Consider the following 11,177-nt stretch of genomic DNA (forward strand, 5'->3'; position numbering starts at 1 on the left):
TTAAGGTGAGTAACACTGAAGCTAAACATGACTCATTTCTTTATTAAAAGAACACTTTCATAGAGGATCTTTAAAACATGTTACGAACTTATCAACGCTCAATGCTCCTTATTTTACAAAGCACACAGAGAAGTGTATCACCAAGATTCAAAGGCTTATTACAATTACAGTGTAGTTATGTAATGTATGTAAAACACTGACAGACAGACAGACAGACAGTTAAAGATGTGTCTTTCTGTCATGATTGGTCATAATTAAAGCATCTGATCAGTTAGTTTATTGAACAAGCAGTTTTGAATACTTACACTGGGTCATTAGTAGGGTGTCCATCTTTGAACCCAACTAGAATCCCCATAGACCCATCACTCTTCATGGACACACAGCTGGGTGCAGGAGACTTTTTTCTCCTCTGCTGGGAACTGAGAGAAAGACAGACAATTACTGAGGATACACGATTCATGTCTCCGGTTTGATTGGACACTCTTTGCTTGTCTCCTTATGGTTTCGGCACAGACTTTAGGTAATGGTCTACTGGAGGAGAAGAGAGCTGGTCCTTCATACCTAGAGGACCTACTGCACAAGCCATGGTCCAACCCTACACCCCTCCTCGAGCTTTGGACCCACTTTAGCTCTCCAACACACTTCCTGCTGGTTATTTTAGGGACACACTTTTGTTTATCAATGAAATATAGCTGAAGATCTTTGATTGTTGATGGCACTATGGATTGTAATGCCATCTGTCTCTTTATTATCGCCTAAACTCTTTAACAAAGTCACCTTTATCCGGGAAGTGTGTGTTTACATGTATTTTTATCCTGTTGTAAGCAGGACAAAATAACAGCTGCCTCCATTATCCACTTTTCTTTTCTAAAGAAGTTGAATATCAACAGCATCATACTGGTTATAATGAGAAGCTGTCAGATTCAGGTTTAATCTATTATGTACCAGGGCTGCCCCTGGCCCACTTGGGGCTCTCAGCGAAATGTTGTCATGAGGCCCCCCTCCCCAGGGGCCTTCAACGTCGGAAATAGTGGCACGCATAATTGCGGTGCATTTGAGCTGAAGATGAGGCCCCTGCACAATATGAGGCCCTACACACTGCGTGTTTTCTGCATATAGGGAGGGGTGGCCTGCTATGTACTTACCTTTCAGCAGATTTGTATTTTCTTTTGAAACCAAAGTCAGGTGTATGTGACTTGTCAGCCTTGCGGGACACACTGCTGGGTCCAGGTCCAGGTTGTGGCCCAGATTTTGGACCAGGTCCATGGGAGTCTGGTCTCTGATGTTTCCTAACACACAGAAAACCGGCACAACATGTTTAAATAGAATGACTTCTTCAGAAGAGAATGTATGCGAGCGCGTGACAGTTGAGGATGATGGCTTAACAAGCTGGTGCTATGCATCATCTAAGGATAACTCAACACATTTTCTTGAACTGAGATTTTAAAAATGTTTTATCAGCCAGGTGCATACAGCATCAAGGAAGATAACGCCTGGAAGAGACACATGTGTTCAGTCTGCTGCCTCAGACAGTAGAACAGAGACACAGCATGTCATGTGCAGAGTATATACAAGACAAATATATATAATGATAACCTCTAAACACGGCTCACATTATTCTGAGATAAAACCCTTGATTAGTTCTGTTGGATTAATCTCAACATTCACCAAACATTTAGACTTCAAAATCAAACCGTATCACATGAATACAGCTACATCAACAATAACTACAAAGATTATTTAGCCGAATAACTTTATTTAGTCATAGAAAACTAAAAACTTCCCGTCTTTTTAAGTTATTAATTAACATCAGGAATTATAATTCTATCTTTGAGAGCCCTTTGACCCGCAGATGACTCAATAAATCGGAAATATGAGTCTTCATAAGATAATTTACGCATAAAAGTCCAAACTGCAGTCCAGAATCAGGATTCAATCTGATATGCCTGAGTCTGTTTTATAGATTTACAGGTTTATTTATTAATGAGTCAATGTTCAAGTGAAACAGCAGGGGAACAACTCTCTGCAAGTAGTCTCGAGTGCTCTACAACTACTCCCAAAGACTTGTTTAAAGTAATTGCTTACATTACATTATTAATGTCTTTGAACTGTAATGGATGACACTGCTTTTGAGTTACTCTCACAAAAATAACTGCATAAGTATGGATTTAAATGCTTAAATGTAGTTTAATGCAGCTGATAATACAACCAGTGAAGGGCGATGTGGTATTGCATAACAACTGTGTAGGCCCTTAAGGCTATCAACTGCTGATAGGTGCAGTGAAGGCTCATCCAACTTTCTGGCAATTGTCTATCTATCTGGCAGTAAATTCTGAAATTAGGAGAATAGCTATAAATTAAACTCATGCTCTGTTTAATGGGCTAAATAATTTGTGAACAATATGAACCTTCCTAAGAAGATTTCCAAGAAGTATCAAAGTCCAAACTGCAGTCAAGAATCAGGATTCAATCTGAGTGTGTTTTATAGATTTACAGGTTCATTATGAGTCAATATTCAGGAGACAGAGCAGAGACAGTAAACAGTTAGAGTGAACATGTTGAAGGGTGACACAGTATCAAACGTAATGTGAAGTGTTGAGCGTGATACCTTTTCATGTTGGTAATAACCCGCAGCCACCTGATGGATACAGACACATGGCTTCATCATTACTTTAATGTCATTTTATTTGTTCGTAATCAGGAAATAAAATATGTTTCTACACGTAGACTTTAAAGACAGCTTGTGCTGTCATTATAAAGACAGGAGGTGAACACATAAACCAACAAAGAACAGCTGTTAGAAAAATTAGAGACTGGAATGAATCAGAGTCCCACTTAGTCAGTTTCTTCTCATGAACTCTATCAGCTGTGAGGACTAGGTCTGTGTAGAAGAAGAGTTTCTTGCTTATCTGACCCTGTGCTCAATCAGGAGTAAATCCTCTGCTTCTTCATCAGTCCTCTGTCTAAAACACTCTGATAAAGCATTGTGAAGCTGCAGCACTCAGTTCAAACTGCATATGACAGCATTGCATATGTTAAAGATTAACCCTCAGCCGCTCCCTGCTGGACTCTGAAACAGCTGAGAACAGATGAAGCTCCTCATCACTGACAGCATCAACATCTCTGTATCCAACGTGTCGAACACTTCATACATTTACTCAACTATGAGTACTTCCATGTTGTGCTAAGTGATACTTGTACTCATCTCGGAGGTACATGTTGTACTTTTTACTGTGCTGCACTTATCTGACAGCTGTGGTTACTGTACAAATGAAAGTCTCTGCACAGCTGTTTCTCATCACTGATTAGTGAGTACAGACAATTTGATGATGGGGCCGAACCACACTCCCTGGCCAAAAAAAAGGTCACACACTCAAATATTCGTTGGACCGCCTTTAACTTTGATCGTTTCCACAAGCTTCTGCAACGTCACAACATTTATTTCTGTCTTGCATTAATTTGGTTTTGATCTTGTTTTGATGACGGGAGATTCGGACCACTGCGCAAAGTCTTCTCCAGCACATCCCAAAGATTCTCAATTGGGTTCAGGTCTGGACTCTGTGGGGGCCAATCCATGTGTGAAAATGATGTCTCATGCTCCCTGAAGCACTCTTTCACAATTTGAGCCCGATGGATCCTGGCATTGTCATCTTGGAACATGCCGTGCCATCAGGGAAGAAAAGATCCATTGATGGAATAACCTGGTCCTTCAGTATATTCAGGGAGTCAGCTGACCTCATTCTTTGGGCACGTTGCTGAACCTAGACCAGACCAACTGCAGCAACCCCAGATCATAGTACTGCCCCCCCAGGCTTGTGACCTTTTCTTTGGCCGGGCAGTGTATCTGTACTAAGAATGATAAGTAACAGGTACAACTAGATCACCAAAGAGCAGTGATGAGTTTGGTGTCTGGTGTTTTAATGAACATATTTATCCAAGCTGTATCCAGGAAGTAGAACTGTACACAGCAGAGGCTGCAAACTGTGTGGGAATTTTTTTTATTGTTCAATGATTATGTTTTCTTTCTTTCACAACTTGTTGATGAGTCTTTATAATGGACTGAGCTACATTTGAAATTACCTCAGATATAGTTGCAAACTTACCTTTGATTAATAGCACATAAACTATAATTCCTTCAATCTGTCAAAGCATTTTGCAGCCTGGTCCGACCGCTACCATTTGAAATGCAACATCTGAGTGTTCCAGGAGTTCAGTTGTTTTCCTTGTTTTGAAATAAAAACCATGTTCCTGACATTTTTCAAACTTTTTAAAACTACAAATAGAGATGTTAAACACATACCCAAACAGAGGCTTCATGATAATGTGACACGTTGTATTGCTTCAGGGGGGATTTGTTGGGTTGCCATCCTTTCCTTTCGTGCCTGAAGTGTTTGGCAAAACGTGCAGGTCTTGGTGGCCACAGCAGTGACTGCATTGCAGCAGCCGACATGTTGTTTTGGTTGAGCCTCATTGCATCTTGAACCTGGAATAAAAAACAATAAAGATATACAGCTCCTGAAAAAAATCAAGAGACCACTCCATATTTTTCTTAAATCTTTATCTCTACATGTATGGCAGCCATCCCAGTGTCCGTTGAATTCCAACACAGATAAATGTTGTCAGGAGTTTATAGAATACAATAATAATAATAAAAAAAGTAATTTAACTCAAAAAAATAATAATGCTGAAGTGGTCTCTTAATTTTTCCCGGTCTGCATATTCTCTATACAGTATAATATCATCTGTATTGATCACTCAAAACATTCAATTGAACATTAATAATTGATGATATATATATATATAAATATGGGATTTTTTGCAACAGAGAAATGGCCAGTCCCTTTTTTCATGTTAAGCTGTTGTATGAAAATGGATGACAGCAAAGAGGTTTAACACTTGGTTGCTTTTGTTCAAAAAGAAGGCCTCATAATTTAACAGAGCTCTTTCAAAATATACATCATCTAAATTAGAAGTGCAGTGGGTCACTAGCTAGCCTACAGAAAGGCAAATGTATATTTGTGGGTTACAGATGGTAGGGCAGCCATCTCCCAGCGGGAGTGTTGGAGAATGTTAGGATTCATTTCCTGCAGCTCCATTAGCTCTGAGTCAGCAGAATCAGAGTGAGAGGATGATGATCATGCAGTGCATATACCCACATATTATAACTTTTGGTAAAGATATACTTTATTGATGCATCTGTTCAGGCATGTTAGGTTAATGACGGCAATTTAAACCAATGGTATTTGTGTTTGCCTTTTCTTTTGAAGACGCTGTATTTTTGTCTTGGTATCTATGTTATCTGGCTTTCCAGATGTGAGTATAAGGCAGAATGGTGTTTTTAGAGTTGGTCATGCCTGCCTAAGTGGCTTACACTTGGTTACATTGCCATTTGAAAAATAAAGATAATTAGGACAATGAAAATTGATATTTAACAGTGTAATGTTACTTTTAAGTTAAAACATGTCAGAAGGGACTACTGGCCCCCTGGGCAAATATCACATTATCACTTTGCTCTATAGAAGTTCGATGAGGGAGCAAAGATGGCTGAATTTTTTCATTTAACTTAAAGTATGTCTTTTTTTCTTTTTCATCAACACCTTAGCAACTTTGAAATCCATTTACTGCATAATACAGAAGTGTGCATTAGTCCAATTTTATTTAACCCACCTTGCCCCTACTGAAAAAGAAACACCTGTTGTAGAAAACAGTAATAGGACAAATATAACTAAGAAAATAATCAATACAATAAGGAGTAACAATATCATATCATAATATTTAACTAAAATAAATTATATGTATGAATATATATGTATGTAAGTAATACATAACAGTACCGACGAAATGCTTAAAAACAATACAAAACCATTCAAATATATATTTTCAAACAATAATTAACAAAATAGATCTTTCACTAAATGCACATACAGTCATGTAAAGGTACATATAGGTCATAATTATCTAAAGCAAATCTATGTTTTAATTTGAAATATACAAGTTACGAAAGAGTACACCATTGTATCCTTTCCATATATGTTATAAATGGTTGCCATGTATTATATACTGTAGTCGGGGAACATTAAGTACACTTTATGTTCTCCATGTGTAGAAATCTCATGAGTTGTGTAGCCAATAGGACCTTGGGGGAGAGGACTCCTGCTTCCATTCCATTAGTAGGCTATAAGTTGCTGAAGTATGTCTTTTAACTAACTAAATGTATTCTTATTAAAACGATGAAAGAAATGCAGCTGGCTCCAGCTCTGGAAGCAAAGATTCTTTGGACATAGCTCATGAAATGCATTTAACTATGTATGTCTGAACACAGCAACCAATAAAAATAGGAAAATAGTAACTTAGTATTAAAAGTAAGCTTATTGTAGTAGGCTAGTGTATGCTTAATTAGAGCAAAGATTTGTTTCATACATACCGCATACTTTTATATGTAAAATGCTGAACAATGAAATCTTCTCCGTATGAGAACCTTGATATAATGCTAGTTAGCTTACTATCTTGATATAATGCTAGTTAGCTTACTATCTTGATATAATGCTAATTAGCTTTCCATCTTGATATAATGCTAGTTAGCTTTCCATCTTGATATAATGCTAGTTAGCTTTCCATCTTGATATAATGCTAGTTAGCTTTCCATCTTGATATAATGCTAGTTAGCTTTCCATCTTGATATAATGCTAGTTAGCTTTCCATCTTGATATAATGCTAGTTAGCTTTCCATCTTGATATAATGCTAGTTAGCTTACTATCTTGATATAATGCTAATTAGCTTACTATCTTGATATAATGCTAATTAGCTTTCCATCTTGATATAATGCTAGTTAGCTTACTATCTTGATATAATGCTAGTTAGCTTACTATCTTGATATAATGCTAATTAGCTTACTATCTTGATATAATGCTAGTTAGCTTTCCATCTTGATATAATGCTAGTTAGCTTTCCATCTTGATATAATGCTAGTTTGCTTGCTATCTTGAGATAATGCTAATTAATTTACTAATCTTGAGATAATGCTAGTTGGTTTATTATCTTGAAATAATGCTCGTTAGCGTACTGATCTTGAGATCATTTTGCTTTATGCTTGCTAGCTAGGTAATCTAGCAGCAGCTATACTAAACTCATTGAGGCAGAGAGAGGCAGAAAAGCAGGTAAGAAATAAGATTATGATTTTAGTTATAGGATTGCCAGTCATGGAAAACGGGGGGAAAACACAATATACACACATATCGTTCATAAGTAAACAATCTTAGGGGACAGGAAATAAAGTGTTTGACGTTCAAATTCCCACTGGTTTGAGAATGTCTTCAATATACCGAAATCCAAAGGAAAATTCCTACTGCTTTTTGTCCAGGTTGGCATACAGAAATATGTCATCACTGCACCACTCTATTTCCTGGAATGACCTAACAATTAGAAGCTCTTTTACGTCCACAGTGTGTCTGAATCATGGCTCTCTTGAATATCAGTTAGATCACTGTAGAAACTGATCAGACAGTCATATTGTGGCAGTGCCTTACTACCCCCTGCAGGACTGTGAGTCCTTATGTGGTTTGATGCGGCACGACACAGAGAGTTGTCCCAGCATCAAAACAGATCTTTGGGTTGCAGACTCGGCATGAGTGAGAAAGATGTAGAAATGTGAAGTGTGCAATCATTGTTCCTCACAGTCCGTGTGCAATATGAACTGTCAAAGGAACAGTAGCATTGTGTGACTAAAATGTTACTAAAACGATGAATGACTTTAAGTATTGAAATTATTGAAAATGTATTGATGAGACTTTCAGTTCTTGCAGTATTATTTTCTAAGTACAATTTATAACAAAGTCCATGCTTATGCATTACTGACATTAAAAGCAGCAAGTGAAACCTGATCAAAAATGCTTTTACAGGGTCGAATCTGCTTTATGGTTTTTTACTTTCTTTGGTTCATTTGTTAATTTTTGGATTCAGCAGGTGAACCTATATGCTAATTAAATAGTGTAGCTTAACTGTGTGTTTAAACTAAAATGGAGCATTTTCTCTCAGCTCAGATTTTATTTCTGCTTTTTTAAACTGTAGTATGTGCTCATGTGTTTCAGTGTTGGTGTATAGGCTGCTGCTTGAAGATGCTTTATGAAAGGCACTATTAGTGAATGGGGATTTAACTACTCTACATTTAATATTTCAACATAACATTTTTAATTTCTTACAAGAATTATTTAAAAGAAGTACATAAATATAAATTATAAAATATAAATATATAACTTGAAGAAACACATACAAAATAATACAGTCATCATATTTGATAAAACATATAGTAAAGAAATACCCTGCATTTTTTCCATCACTTTCTCTTGCCATACTACACACTTGTTTGGTTTGTTTCTACAGCTTCGCATATTATAAATCCAATATTTATCTCAACTCAGCTGCTTGTAATATTACAGAGTAAAAGGTGTGAAGTGTTCATATAGCATGTAATAAATCACACTGCACATTTAAATCAGCAAACCATTTAACCCTGTAATTCCAGAACATGCTGTACTGCTCTGACTGAACAGAAGATGGCGCTGTGGAATCACAGTTCACCTTTAAATCCAATGCAGTCAAAGGAGCTGCACTGAGCAGCAACGCATGGGAGGGAACAGATTTACAAACATGTTGATGCACTGAGGCGGCATGAGCTGTAATCAGAACTATGGATGCTTATTGTTTTTAATTGGATTACATATGTGCTAGTTTAGCTGATGTTTACTTTTCTCTTAAGGGAGCTGCAGTCTCAGGAAGCAGAATTAAGTTAATTTAAAAGAGGTTCAGCATGAGTGATGGGATTGTTCACAGAAAATATACATTTCTAATGCAAAAGGTAGAAAATCTAAATTGAACTCCAGCTGTATTTCTTACACCTAAATCCTCTTTTAATATGAATACTGATCACATAGAAATGCATGTATATTTAGTCTGGTTCCTGCATGCTTTTAATGCATACATTTGCATATTTAAAAAGGTATGCTTGAACTATATATATATATATATATATATATATATATATGAAATATCCTCTATGTTCAATTGTTTCAAAGGTTTATTGCTGCCAATGAAAATAATGGACACATGAAAAGGGTGTCTTGTGGCAGCACGCAGAGAGACCCAAGAACAAACACTGGAAACAAAATATAATACTCTAAATAAAGTAAATATGAGCTGGAATGTGGTTGGCGCAGAGAGCTGGATTGGTTAAAATAGACACATGAATGCGTCTGAAATGCTGTCTGTGGAGACACATTACAATTCAGCCACTACATTAAATTTAATGAATTCTCAAGTATGTACAAAATCATTCTTATCACCATCACTGCTTTACAAATCCACACTTATTTTGTGTCAGAAATCCTTCAACAAATATTTAAATGCTTGCTGTTTTAAAGCGTGATTGTGATTTTTTTTACCCATATGCTTAAATTCACATTTTTACATTTAGCATAACATCCAATTAAAAATGTATTTTGAATGTATTTATTGACAGTATAAGACCAAATAGTTTGAATAATGAACTGGCATATAGGTTCAAGAACTAGCTGTACGAGAGAACGCTGACATTTTCCACTTCCCATTAATACAACTTTCCAAAATGACTCGTATAGAGATTAAAACATAAAACTGTGAAGAAGTCAATTATGAAACTGTTCAAGTACAAGTGCCTGCAGACTTTCAGCTGCAGCTAAAAATAACATTACACACTGTTATGGCCTATTCTGTGTCAATCAGATTTTTTGTAATTTGCACATTTGGACCATTGGGACCATTACCCTGCAAATTGAATTTCAATAACACCTTTTTAATCACTCGGCGTTCAGCTCACTGTGTTAGACTCCCCACTTTCAAAATAGAATTACCTGCACGACAGTGTGAGGATGTCCTTGGGATACCCAAGGTTCTTTCAAAATCTCCATACAAAGTTGGATATTAAATCATCAGGATGTTGGTTAGAGGTTTTCTCACATCCTTTCTTTCCCGCACAATCCCGCATGGAGACCTGGAGAAGCGCACTGACAGCACAGCGTCATACTTCATGTATGAAAAGTAAACTGTCATGTCAGACAAATTAGAGTTAAACTTTAAACATCCACGAATTAAACACTTAATCCAACATGAAAGCCAGTAGTAGCTCTGCAACGTGCAAGAACTGCTGGTAAAACAAAAACGACCAACTATTTGAATGCGTAAACTAACAGGTTTATAATATCACTGCCCGCTCTAAGACACGGATGGATCCGACTTTAATTACACTTGAGGTGTTTCGGCAATTTAATGTGTTGCTGTGCATACAGTATGCGGCACTGTAAGTGTTGCACCTGATGCGGCTCGAGGAGCTGATGTAAGGGAATATATATTATGATGTGATATGATTTTTGCCGGCCGTCTGTGCTGCATACGGCCCTTTAAACTGCCTCGTAGGACCGAAAACCCAAATTACCTCTCTAACCTCAAATCCTGCTTCGTCGAACAAACAGACCTCTGGGGACACTAAAAAGTGACTCACACAGCTGGGACCGGAGCGCTTGGTGACGTTCTGGGATTATATGTCCAACTATCATCACACGGTTACGGTTGCAGTTAGCCGGCCAGTTTATTTGAAGTGAATAGGTTAGCTACGTTAGTTAGCTAGCTACTTTAAAGCAGATCTGCAATATAATCAGAAGGAATCTTCACATAAAATAAACCAATAATACTTACATTTGACTTTCCAACAACAGTGACAGTTGGCCAACTTCCTAATACCGAACGTGAACAAGCGCTCCGGTTCCAGCTTCCCGTTGTCTTTTGAGCTTCTTGCAGTGTTTTTTATTTGCAGCATTCTGTTTATGTAGTGCTTTTAGAGCGCTGTGCACGTTTCGTCAGGTCCATGAAACTTCTCTAAATGTTCATACATTGTGAAGATGATTCTTTATGTGTTGGGTCACATTTGTGTTTTTATATTTGCATCATTTTGAAAGTGCAGCACGTTTTTCCTAATGGAAGTGTTTGGCCACCACAGGTTCACCATAGTGAAGCAATTCACAAACGGCAATCAATGTCAATATGCAACACATCTACTTTGTAACTTCCTGAAGTTTATGAATACAACAATGTCGTAAGGATGCAACACACACACACACACACACACACACACACACACACACACACA

General features: G+C 37.2%; 1 long non-coding RNA gene across 1 annotated transcript; it reads right to left on the reverse strand.

Moving 5' to 3' along the window:
• Positions 1–309: 309 nt before the first annotated feature.
• LOC134858531 (uncharacterized) lies at positions 310–10,858 on the reverse strand. The gene is made up of 4 exons (XR_010164968.1): positions 10,727–10,858; positions 4,301–4,483; positions 1,146–1,289; positions 310–419 (listed from the first exon to the last, which is right to left on the reverse strand). It is a non-coding gene; the product is annotated as an uncharacterized LOC134858531 (long non-coding RNA).
• Positions 10,859–11,177: the final 319 nt, after the last annotated feature.

Source organism: Eleginops maclovinus, chromosome 22, assembly GCF_036324505.1.
Source record: "Eleginops maclovinus isolate JMC-PN-2008 ecotype Puerto Natales chromosome 22, JC_Emac_rtc_rv5, whole genome shotgun sequence".
Classification (NCBI taxonomy): Eukaryota; Metazoa; Chordata; class Actinopteri; order Perciformes; family Eleginopidae; genus Eleginops; species Eleginops maclovinus.